This window comes from Delphinapterus leucas, chromosome 10 (genome assembly GCF_059928025.1).
Source record: "Delphinapterus leucas isolate spDelLeu-1000000601 "Yukka" chromosome 10, BTC_Dleu_Yukka2, whole genome shotgun sequence".
In the NCBI taxonomy this organism is placed as follows: Eukaryota; Metazoa; Chordata; class Mammalia; order Artiodactyla; family Monodontidae; genus Delphinapterus; species Delphinapterus leucas.
In genome coordinates, this window is record NC_143138.1 from 95305174 (window position 1) to 95317731 (window position 12558).

Consider the following 12558-nt stretch of genomic DNA (forward strand, 5'->3'; position numbering starts at 1 on the left):
AGCAGCTGGGCCCGTGAGCCATGGCCGCTGAGCCTGCACGTCCGGAGCCTGTGCTCCACAACGGGAGAAGCCACAACAGTGAGAGGCCCGCGTACCGCCAAAAAAAAAAACCAAACTGACTTCCCCTGATGACACAGCTTTCCTTACTGTCTCCTCAGAGAAGGACAGCTCTCTGTTGTAGAGCTTAGAGACTAGATTGTCATTCTCTTTCCCCCCACCCGCAGTGCTGCTTCTAAGACATTTCTCCTAATTAAAAAAACAAAAAGAAAACAACAACAAAAAACCAAAGCCTCAGCTGGTATCAAGTATGTGCCAACAAACTGTACTATCCTGGCTGTCATAATCATCTATCAAATCTCATTCATTTCTCCTCATTTCCTGAATGTTTTTGCTTGCAGCTTCCTATTTTTCTGTCACTATTCTTGTCATTATTTTTGGAGATTTGAAAAGTCCCATAGCTCATCTGCCCAGATCCCATTCTCTCAGTTCCTTGGCCTCTGAACATTTGGTGATCTTCTCTTCCACCAGACTTGAGCCATTCGTCGTTTTGGATGTACCTGTCATCATGGATAGGAGGACCATTTCTCAAATCTCAGTTGCTAGCATCCCATGTTCTCACAGCTCCCTCCTGTCTTTCCATATCACACAAATAACCCTAATAACCCCATTCATATCAATTCCTCCTTCCCCAGTGTAATTGCTACATCTCTCCTCATATTGACTCCCTTGCGCATACCTTTAACTCCTTTGCCCCTTTTCCATCTGTTCCACCTACATGACAACCCCATTCCAACTCTCCACCTGTTAACCCCCTGAACCTAAACAGTAGAATATGGCTTGAGAAAAATGCACAGGTATTCGGACTGGTTTCACACTAGTGTGTCAGTGGACCTCCCCACTGACTGGAAATGTTACCTCTTACCCTCCATCAATCACACCTTGTCTTCTCTACTTACATGTTCGTCCCATCCAGCCCATGCATCCTTCTTCTTCTTCCTCCCCTTCTTCCTCTTCCAAAACCTGAGAAACATGAATATATTAAAACATCCTTCAACTGTCTATGAAGACAAAACTCTTAATGACTAGTAATGATGACATATACTTATTCTCATCCAGTTGACCCATTTAATGCAAGTGCAAAGAGTTTTAACCTGAAAAAGTTCCAGTAGCACAAGTAATTTGACTAGGTCCACACAACTGGTGGTGCCACGGCCGGAATTCAAACCCAGAACTGCATGGAATTTTTGCCCTTAACAACTGTGCCATCATGCAGCATGAATTACCTTCCCAAAGCAGTGAAGGAGGTAGTTTCAGGTTTCACTAAGAAAACTAACAACCTGATAGGAGAATAAAGGGGAGAGGATTTCTTCTTTAAAAAAAAAAGAAAACGAATACAGTAATCATTTTTTTTTTTTTTTTTTTTGCTGTACGCAGGCCTCTCACTGTTGTGGCCTCTCCCGTTGCGGAGCACAGGCTCCAGACGCGCATGCTCAGCGGCCATGGCTCACTGGCCCAGCCGCTCCGAGGCATGTGGGATCCTCCCGGGCCGGGGCACGAACCCGCGTCCCCTGCATCGGCAGGTGGACTCTCAACCACCGCGCCACCAGGGAAGCCCCAGGCTAGAGTTTTAATGTCACTTCAGCTGAACCTCATTTAATTTTCTCCCGCTTTGTTGAGATATAATTGACATGTTAGAATTGTTATATTTAAGGTGTACAACGTAGTGTTTTGATGTACAGATAATTGTGAAATGATCACTAAAATCAAGCTAATTAATGTATCTATTGCTTCACATGGTTACCTTTTTATTTTTCTTTTTATGGAGAGAATACTTAAGATCTTCTCTCAGCAGATTTCAAGTATACAATACATTATATTAGCTATGGTCACCATGCAGTATATTATGTCTGCAGAACTTATTCATCTTATAAGTAGAAGTTTGTGCCCTTTGACCAACGTCTCCTCATTTCCCCCATTTCCCTCAGCCCTTGGTGATTATCATTCTGTTCTCTGTTTTTATGAGTTTGACTATTTTAAATTCCAAATATAAATGAGATCATGCAGTATTGGTCTTTCTGTGCCTGGCTTATTTCACATAGCATGATGCCCTCCAGGTTCATCCATGTTGTTGCAAATGGCAGGGTTTCCTTCTTTTTTGAGGCTGAATAATATCCCATTATGTGTATATATAGCACATTTTTTCAACCTCATTTAATTTATCTTAAAAATGGCGATGATAAAGCCTGCCATACCTCCTTTGTAAGGTTTCTGTAAAGATCTTCTCAGTTAATATACATAAAAGACATTAATCTGGCTTCTAATTTTACTTTTTCTAATTTAGAACCTTTCCTATGAGAATTGTGAAGCAAGGAAAGTTATTGTTCATTTTTTGTTTAGCCTCTTTTTCAAGACCCACATGAAAACACATGATGTTGACATATTTTCTTTAAATCAGCATCACCCCCAGTGAACGTAAACTTCATCCCTCCTCTCTCCTGCAGAATTATTTTCAATCTCCCTTTACCCTTGGCCTCATAACCACCCTAATTCAATTATGAACTAACTCTTATCTAGGTGGCATTGAGTGAAGTGAGCTGATAAATTAATTCACATTCAATGTCATTGGATAACTACCAAAATGATCCCTCAAGAGATATATATCCATAAACATTTCTTTTTGTTTAAAGGGAGTAGTATGATAAATATTATGCAATCTAAATGTCAATTGCATTTCTAATTGTTGCTTAATATTCCATTTATGGAATTAATAGCATTTTATAAAACTTAGTCCAAGAAAAGGGAACGTTTCTAATTGTTGCATAGTATCCCATTGTATGAAGTTAATTCCATTTTATAAAACCCAAGAGTCCAAAAAGGGAAATTGGTTAACTGAATTCCTGTAATGGAATACCATTAGTCATTAGAAATCATGATGTACATCTACATGGACTTGGAAAGATTTTGTGAGTGTTAATTTCATAAAAATATTATGAAATTTTTTCTATAATATCTTTGTGTTGTCTATGTATATGTACTTGTGTTTGTCTAAAATATGCATTTACATATAATTATTTACAGTGATCAAATTATTTTTAATATTTTTCTTTAGATTTTCAAATATTTAATGTAATAGTCAATTAAAGTCATAATATTAAAATTAAGTTAAATGCTATGTATTATTAGAAAGGGATGCTTTGCTAATGTGGGGAGAGACTTCATACATGATGACGTGAGGGCATAGGAAATATTTGGAGGGAGAGATGTTACCTATTTTAACATGTCCCAATGATATATTTATTCATTCAGCTGATGTTTATTGAGCATCTACTATATGCTAGGAACTGGGGAGATGAATGAGTAAACAGACTCTGTTTCTACTTTTGTGCACTTCATTGTTTAATGAAGGAGACCAGCATAAATCAAATTACTATACACATGTACAAGCACAAACAGTAAGAGCTATGAAGGAAATGTAAGTGAGCTTCTATTTCTAGCTCTGAAACATGAGGGTGGAATGTGTGTGTTTAAAGAAGGCTTCATTGGGCTTCCCTGGTGGTGCAGTGGATAAGAATCTGCCTGCCAATGCAGGGGACGCAGGTTCGATTCCTGGTCTGGGAATATCTCACATGTCATGGAACAACTAAGCCCGTGCGCCACAGCTACTGACCCTGCTCTCTACAGCCTGCGAGCCACAACTACTGAGCCTGCGTTCCACAACTACTGAAGCCCGCTTGCCTAGAGCCTGTGCTCCGCAACAAGAGAAGCCACTGCAATACGAAGCCTGTGCACTGCAACAAAGAGTAGCCCCCGCTCACCGCAACTAGAGAGAGCCCGCATGCAGCAATGAAGACCCAATATAGCCAAAAATAAATAAATGAAATAAAAATAAATGAATAAAGAAGGCTTCATTGACAAAGTGGAATTTTGGCTGAAATCAGAGGGATACAGGTAGGTGTCGCCTGGTGGAGAGAGGGCTGAAGAAAGTCCCGGCAGTGGGAACCACATGTCTAAGACCCCGGGTGGGAGGGCGCGTGCCGCTTGCCACTTGAGAGGAGCTGATTGAAAGCTAGTGTGACTGAAGCACGGAGAGGACAGTAGGAAGCTACTTGAGCACAATTCTGGTTCTCTTTGACCTGATGACTTTGGTTTATAGACAGCACCTTCTCGCTTTTCATTTTATCCGCAGCACCTTTCACTTGCACCTCCGGTCTGTACCTGACAGCTCAAGTAGGCACTAGAAGAAGATCCGTTTTAAACTTAAAATCTTAGGCTGCCCTTCATCCTCCTCAAGCCAATTTTTGCCTGTGAACAACCACTTTTTGGTGCTTTCTGGAGAAAATAAGTGAGCACTGTTCTGCTTCCATCAGTGGAAGGGTCTGCTGATAACAGACAGGCTGGGGAGGGAAGCTGAGCAACTTTTTAGCATTTCCACTAACAGGTCACACTCGAGTTGATAAACACTCTCCACACTGAAAAGAAAGACTCTTTTGATGATCTGTGTCAACAAACCCTATCATTTGCACCAAGGCGGTCTGAAAGATTTTCGAACCTGGGAGGAGAATTATTTTGAAGGAATTTCTTAGAGGGAATACTGATATCATTGGTGGTTGTATTAAGTGCCCTTTAGGTTTTCCCCCAGCCCAGGTGCTTGTGATGGTGATAAGAATTTACTGTGATTCCACCAGTAATAGCCAGATTCAGGGAATTGTTTGTGCTTCTAGAATTTATGTATTTCCATGGCATCATTAAATCTCCTTCTGTTTCGGACCACATAATTAGAGTAGGCAGAAGGTGAAGGAGTTGTGACAATATAATCCTCCTTCATAACTGGCTGTTCTCTTTTGCAGATCAAAATAGATTAACCTTAACTAGGAGAAGGTGTAAGGATGCAAGGTTGGACTAGTAACACAGAGATCTTCTAAGCTGGGGAATTTTCTGGGGGCTCCAGCTATAAATGGAAGATGCTGTATTTTTGCAGTTTGCATTTCTTGCAATGAATACGTATTCTAAGAGGGCAGAGCCAGATTTTACCAAGTGGTGAACTTTCCAAAGATTGCTCATTAGATTGGATTCAGTCAAGAGTTTGTACACCTGAAACTAATACAATATTGTAAATCAACCATGCTTGAATTTAAAAACTAGTTAAAAATGAGTTTGTACAACCATTTCCCTATCTTTCTACCCTCACTCTGCAAAGACACCTTTTAAAAATTGAAACCTTTTTAAACTTCAATATATGTGATAAATCCGTGGATCTGTTAGAAAGTTCCAAACTTTGTCAAAGAGGAAGGTGACATTTTTTAAAGTCTGATATGGAAACAGTGGCAGTAGCTGATCGGTGAAAGTAGTTTCTGTAATGGCTAATAAACAAAATATACGGAGCCCAGATGTTGTAGCCACAGCAAGAGTTTTAGCATGACAATCTGGGGTGTCAGTGTTGGCTTTGCTGTTTATAACTTAGGTGATCCTTGGCAGTGAAGCTTAACCTATGCCAACTTCAGGTGTCTCACCCATAAGGAGGAATGATAATAAGAGCTTGCAAAATTATAATGATAATTAGAGTTAACTAATATCAGGTAAGTGAGTGTGTTGTAGCACAGTGACTGGGGGATTTTACTGGCTTTCAACCAGTGCTAGTAATCTCCATAGTCCTTGTTCAAATGCTAAACCATAATAAGCTCTCCTTGATTTCCTGTAATTAGATGACTCTAGCGTTAGGTACATATGTCTTCTCACTTTTTTACAGAAATTGAAATGAATTTATGTAACTATACGTTATAAATTGTCATTTTTTGGGTCTTCCTGAAGGAGGGATACTGTTTTGGGGGGCGGGGCTCGTATTTTAGCGACATAATCAGTTAGAATGGACACTGTTTGATACTGATGTAGAACAAATATGAAAGAAAAACTCCTGTGTCCTATGTAGAATGTGTGATGTCAGCGCAGTATCCCGATGGCCGGTGTGGGGTCCAGGGAGACATACAGTGGTTCTCCACCCTGGCTGTGCCTCAGAATCCCCTGTCAGTGTGACACCCCAGGTGCTTGAGTCAGTGTCTGAATAGGGAAGGGGGAGGGTAAGAAGATCTGAGCATCAATATTTGTTAAGAAACAAACAACCTCATGTCAGTCAAGTTGATAATTTGATAGCTATTTGAGTTGGGGCCATGTTTTTGTCCTCTCTGAGACTTCGTTTCCTGGGGCTACCATAACAAAGCCCTGCAAACTGTGTAGATTAGAATAATAGAAATGTATTGTCTCATGTTCTGGAGGCCAGAAATCTAAAATCAAGGTGCTGGCAGGCAGGGCCATACTCCCTCTGAAGGGTCCAGAGAAGAGTCTGTTTCATGCTACTCTCCCAGCTTCTGGTAGCCGTAGTTATTCCTTGGCTTTCAGATGGCCATTATCTTCTCCCTGTGTCTCTTCAGTCATCTTCCTTCTGTACATATCTGTCTCTGTGTCCAAATTTCCTCATTTTGTAAGGATACCAGTCCTAGTGGATGGGGACCCACCCTAATTACCTCTTTTCATCTTATTTCCTTTTTAAAGACCCTATTTCCAAATTTAGTCACTTTCTGAGGTATTGGGGGTTAGGACTTACCATTTTGGTGAGGACACAATTCAACCCGTAACACTTAGTGTATGTATTTGGAACATAACCATACCTCTTTCACCATCTTGTTAACAGAATGAAATGGGATCATTAGAATGCTTGCCACAATGTCTAGCTAAAAATAAGCCATTCTAATATTAGCTACATTGTCAGGATCATTTATTGTGATATCTTGTTCCCATTATTATTTACTTTGTCCTCTTCTCTGTTTAAAGAAATAGCCAAGACTTTTGGGTTTCTTTGGCTCAATGGAGGTTTTTATTGCAGGGTCAAGAGGTAGAGGCTGACTGAAAAGTTTTTCTCCCGTCTTTTGAGTCATCGTGAAAAGTGTCCCAGAGCAGGAAGCCTAATCCTGCTGCACGTGGTACACATTCACCAGGAAATGATTACTGTTAGATGAGAGATGGGCCCAGGCTGTCAATTTTCTTTTTTTAAAAAAATAAATATATTTATTTATTATTTTTGGCTGCATTGGGTCTTTGTTGCTGCGCACAGGCTTTCTCTAGTTGCGGCGAGCAGAGGCTACGCTTCGTTGCGGTGCATGGGCTTCTCGTTGTGGTGGCTTCTTGTTGCAAAGCACGGGATCTAGGCGTGCGGGCTTCAGTAGTTGTGGCACATGGGCTTCAGTAGTTGTGGCTTGTGGGCTCTAGAGCGCAGGCTCAGTAGTTGTGGTGCATGGGCTTAGTTGCTCCACAGCGTGTGGAATCTTCCCAGACCAGGGCTCGAACCCATGTCCCCTGCATTGGCAGGTGGATTCTTAACCACTGCGTCACCAGTGAAGCCGATCAATTTTCTTGAGTACACCAAAAAATCCAATTTGTATGTGAAAGCTACCAAAAATTAAATATTGGCAACTACTTCCATCTCTACTGAACTCCATTGTCAATGATGTCATGTTGGTTGCCTGAAACTGACTGTGGTGGGAGTACTTACACCATTGAAATCGGCAAACACTAAAGACCAGGGTTTTTTTTGGTTTTGGTTTCTGGTGACCCTATAATTAAAAGTTTAAAACATATCCCTTTTGTTGTGTTTGTTCTTGTTTTTTTTTAATTTCTGAAACTTATAGTTTTTTTTGTTTGTTTGTTTTTCTGCGGTACACGGGTCTCTCACTGTTGTGGCCTCTCCCGTTGCGGAGCACAGGCTCCGGACGCGCAGGCTCAGCGGCCATGGCTCACGGGCCTAGCCGCTCTGCGGTATGTGGGATCCTCCCGGACCGGGGCACGAGCCCGTGTCCCCTGCATCGGCAGGCGGACTCTCAACCAATGGACCACCAGGGAAGCCCGAAGGACAGTTTTTATTGCATTTCTTTAGTGTAAAAACAATAACAAGTAATGTTTATTGAACATTGTACCAAGCTTTTTACAGTGCATTATCTCATTTAATCCTCACACAACCTAACGAGTAGGTATTATTGTCTCTGTTTTATAGTTGAGGTATCTGAATATATCTGTCATTATTTCCAGTTAAATTTGTAAAAGAGAGATTTTTAGTATCAACATAAACTTCTGAGAGATATGTGGGTTGTGTTAAGTGGTATTTTCTCACCTCATGGATGTCAGAACACGCAGTACCATTCCCTTTTGAAGTGTGTTTCGCATCCCAGGGCAGGAAGGCACTCAGTTATTAAAATACTCCTCTGACTGTTCTCTGAATTAGATTTTTAATGTGCCGCCTCTTCCTCAAACTTCTGCAGTCCTGGAGGTTTTCACAGTGAGAGAGTTCTGATTTTCCTTGTCCCCAAGTCTCTGAAAGAAGGCAGAAGATGAAGGTGAAGAAGAAAAAACAATGTCCTTCTTGCAGAGTGGGCCAGAAATGTATGGTAAGCGTATCTGATGAGGTCCCTCACCTGCACATCCAGTGCCATCCCTAGGGTGCCAAGGGTCTCATCTGTTGGTGTGTGCTGGTTTGGAGGTGGATGCTGAGATGAAGACAGTGCAGAAGGTCTGTTACAGAGGAACCTGTGAGAGTAACAGAGAGGAGGCAGGCGTGGGCACGTGGAGCCACTAGACCACGGCTTAGAGCTGAGAAAGTCTGTGTCAGGCCCGTGAGCAGCCCTGGAGCAAAGGCAGTTTAGAAGCATCTTATGCCCAGCAGAAATGGCTAGGTCCTTGTACCACCCCCTTGTGCAGTCATTGGTGCCCAAAATAGCTTGAACCCAGCTCAAGAGCTGAGGGGGATCCTAATGAAGCCAACAACAAGGCTTTTAACAAATCATACTCCTTGCAGTTGGACAGCAAGTCACTTCTTGAGGGGGGATCTCAGTAGCAGGTCTCGGTGTCTGCAGCAGGTCAGTATGTTTATGGAGTATTTCAGGGGGAGCTGGAACTGGAAGTAGAGCCAGAGGATGATTTTGCTAGTTTTTGGTTTCTGCCAGTTTCCCTGGCACTTGGAGCCTTACTTTCCTCCTCTGTAAAACGGAACATAACGTACATCAACCATAAAGAGCGGTGGCAAGACAAAAATGAGGTTATGCAGATACTATTGTGGTACATACAAATGCTTTGCGTTTTTACTGCGGTGGTTGTATTACTTTTATTATTATTTTTTCAAATAGCACTCGTTCAAAAAATGAATAACTCTTAATTGTGCACCTACTGTGCACTGTGCTCCTTTTTAGCACTGAGCTTATAGAAGTGAAACCATCAGGCAAAATCCCTGCTCACAAGGAGCTTGCATGCCAGTGGGAAAAAATAGACAATAAAAAAGAATACACACGGGCTTCCCTGGTGGCGCAGTGGTTGCGAGTCCGCCTGCCGATGCAGGGGACACAGGTTCGTGCCCCGGTCTGGGAAGATCCCATATGCCGTGGAGCGGCTGGGCGTGTGAGCCACGGCCGCTGAGCCTGCGCGTCCGGAGCCTGTGCTCCGCAACGGGAGAGGCCACAGCACTGAGAGAGGCCCGCGTACCACACACAAAAAAAATAATAATAATAAAATAATACACACAAAATATATCAGGTGGTGATAAGTGCTTAAAAGCAAATAAATTCAAGATACAGGAGGACGAGTGAGGCTCCCATATTACACATGGTGATCGAGACAGATTTCAGTGATCTGATGGTATTTGAGCCAGACAGGAAGAAAGTGAAAGTGAGTCATCAGACTGTTTGGGAAAGGAGCTGCTAGGCAGCGAGAATAGCAGGTGCAAGGGCCCTGAGGTGGGAATGTCCCTAGAATGTTCTAGGAATTACAAGGCATCAGATGTGGTTGAAGTGAGTGAGCAAAGGAAGTGTAAAAGGAGGTGAAGTCAAAGAGGTAAATCCTATGGAGACTTAGCAGCCATTCTAAAGGCTGGTGTTGATTGACGAGAGGGGAAGCTATTGTAGGAATTTGATCAGTGTTGGGCATGAGCCAATAGCCTGATGTGTTTACAGCAAGACTGTATGAGGGGGATTGCAGGGAGAGCAGTTACGTGACTCCTACAGTAAGATGTTAGACGATAGTCAACTCAGACCAATGCGCACTTTAACTTTGACGTGAAGTGGTTGGACTCTTGACATGTGTTTAATATAGTCAACAGAATTTACTGATGGAGAGGATGTGAACCATGAATGTAAAAGAGGAGCAAGAGTGACTCTATAAAGTTTTAACCGTGAACAACCAGCAAGACAGCTATTTGCAAAGGTAGGAAAATGATATGACTTGCATGTTTGCAGGGTGGGTGGTGGAATTGAAGTTAGCATCTGCAGAAAGATCAGGAGCTCAGTGTGGTAAAAAATTTCAGATGTTTTATTTTCTAGTCATGCTCCTGGAGATGTTGAATAGGCAATTGAGTGAAAGCATTCTGGAGATTAAAAATGAGGATATCAGTTTGGCAGCTGCCAGCCTAAAGATGGCATTTGACGCCTGGCGAATGCAGTTGTTGAGATTATCAAGAGATGAGTGCGGGTTGAAGATAGAAGATGTCTGAGCACTGAGCCCTGGACACCACCTTTTGACAGTCTGGTCTATTGGATGAGGGGGAACCAGTGAAGGATACTGAAAAGCATCTTCTGTGAAGTAGGAAGAGAACAAAGAGAAAGCGGTGTCTTGGAAACCAAGTAAAAGAGTTATTTCAAGGATGAGAAAGTGATCAACTATGTTAAGAGCTGTAGCCCCATCAAGTAAGGGAGAGAGGGGTGTCAGATGTATCACAGTGAAGTATTTTGTGACCATGACAGCTTTTTGGAGGAGTGGAAGATAGGAGTGGAAACCTGATTGAATTGTACTTTTTTAGAAAAGAAGAGGCGATAAACTGGGAATTGCATAGAGAAGTTATTCAAGGAGTTTTGCTGGAAAGGGGAGGGGATGATGTCATGGCAGAAGGAGAGGTGGGATAGATTGTGCTTTGGGGACACATTGGGAAATACTAGAGTGTGTTTGTATATTGATGTGTTTGATCCAGGAGAGGCAGATAATCAGGATGCAGGACAAAATGGAGACAGCTTTAGTAGAGGAATTTTGAACAAGCAAGGGGGACAGGATATAACGCACAAAGAGGGGTTGGCATTAGGGGCAGAGACAGTACATCTGCTGAAACACATAGTTTAAGGGTATAAATGCATGTAGGTGAGTAGCTGCAATGGGGTAATACATGGAGAATCTCTTGATTTCTTCTGTTTCTCAGTAAAAAATTGTGAGCAGAAAATGAGGCAGTAGAAAATGTACTTGTGGTTTGAGAAGAAAAGAGAAATGGTCAAAGTCAGGTCTACCAGAAGATCTCAAATCTTGCTGTGAAAGATCTCAAGGAAACACCTCCGACTGTAGTTCGTATTTGAAAGAGAAGTCTAGTAAGAGATTTTCAAGAAAACTGTTGTGAATTTCAACTTGATTTTCTCATTTTCTAGCTGTGTAAGATTGGGAAAATCACTTCACCTCTTTAGGCCTCCATTTCCTTGTCGGTTATGTCTAGGAATTAGACAAAATCAGGGCTTTCACATTTCTTTGACCACAGCTCTCCATAAGACATTTCGTATCATGACCCACTAAAGACACATGCTGATGTACACATACGTGTACTTGCAAAACCAAAGTTTAAAAAGCAGTGTTTATTCTTCCTATAAAGGATGTTCTCTCATATTTTCTCTTCTACATTAATATATTTGTTTTAAAGTAGCTTAGTTTAGTTTTTGGATTACTTGTTTTTAAGGCTGGATAAACTGGCTATAAAATAGGGTTCACAATCCACTAATGAGCCATGATCCACAGTTTTGTTTTCTTTATTTTTGGCTGTGTTGGGTCTTCCTTGCTGTGTGCAGGCTTATTGTCATGGCTTCTCTTGTTGAGGAGCACGGGCTCTAGGTGCATGGGCTTCAGTAGTTGTGGCATATGGGCTCAGTAGTTGTGGCACACAGGCTTAGTTGCTCCGTGGCATGTGGGATCTTCCTGGGTCAGGGCTTGAACCCGTGTCCCCTGCATTGACAGGCGGATTCTTAACCACTGCGCCGCCAGGGAAGCTCATGATCTACAGTTTTAAAAGACATTCCCTTATGTGTGTCCCCATCTCTAATTATGAGTTTTTATGAACTTTTAGAACACGAGGGATAAAGTGATCTTGACCACAACAAGCCTATTAAGCATGTGGTTCTGTGAGAGATTACATATCCCACTTTATAAAGACACAGGAATGAGACATAATTACTAAATCTGGTTGAAACAGTCTCAGATCTCAACAAGGCTTCTTTTGTTTACCATCCAGCTTCTAGGATTTCAGAATTAATGCTCTGTAGGGCCACATGTTTAAATGAAGTATATTTTGCTATCCTCAACTTCAAACGTGTCATTTATTTGTTTGTTTGAGTTCTAATGAACAAGAAACTTTGGGAAGGAAAAGCAAATAAAATTCTTACCTGAGTAATCAAATCATAGTATTAATGGGTAATTCAATTATACTTAATACTATTGGAGGTTACAAACCCTTAGAGAAGATGATGAAAACTATCTTCTTTCCAGAGAAACACACATACA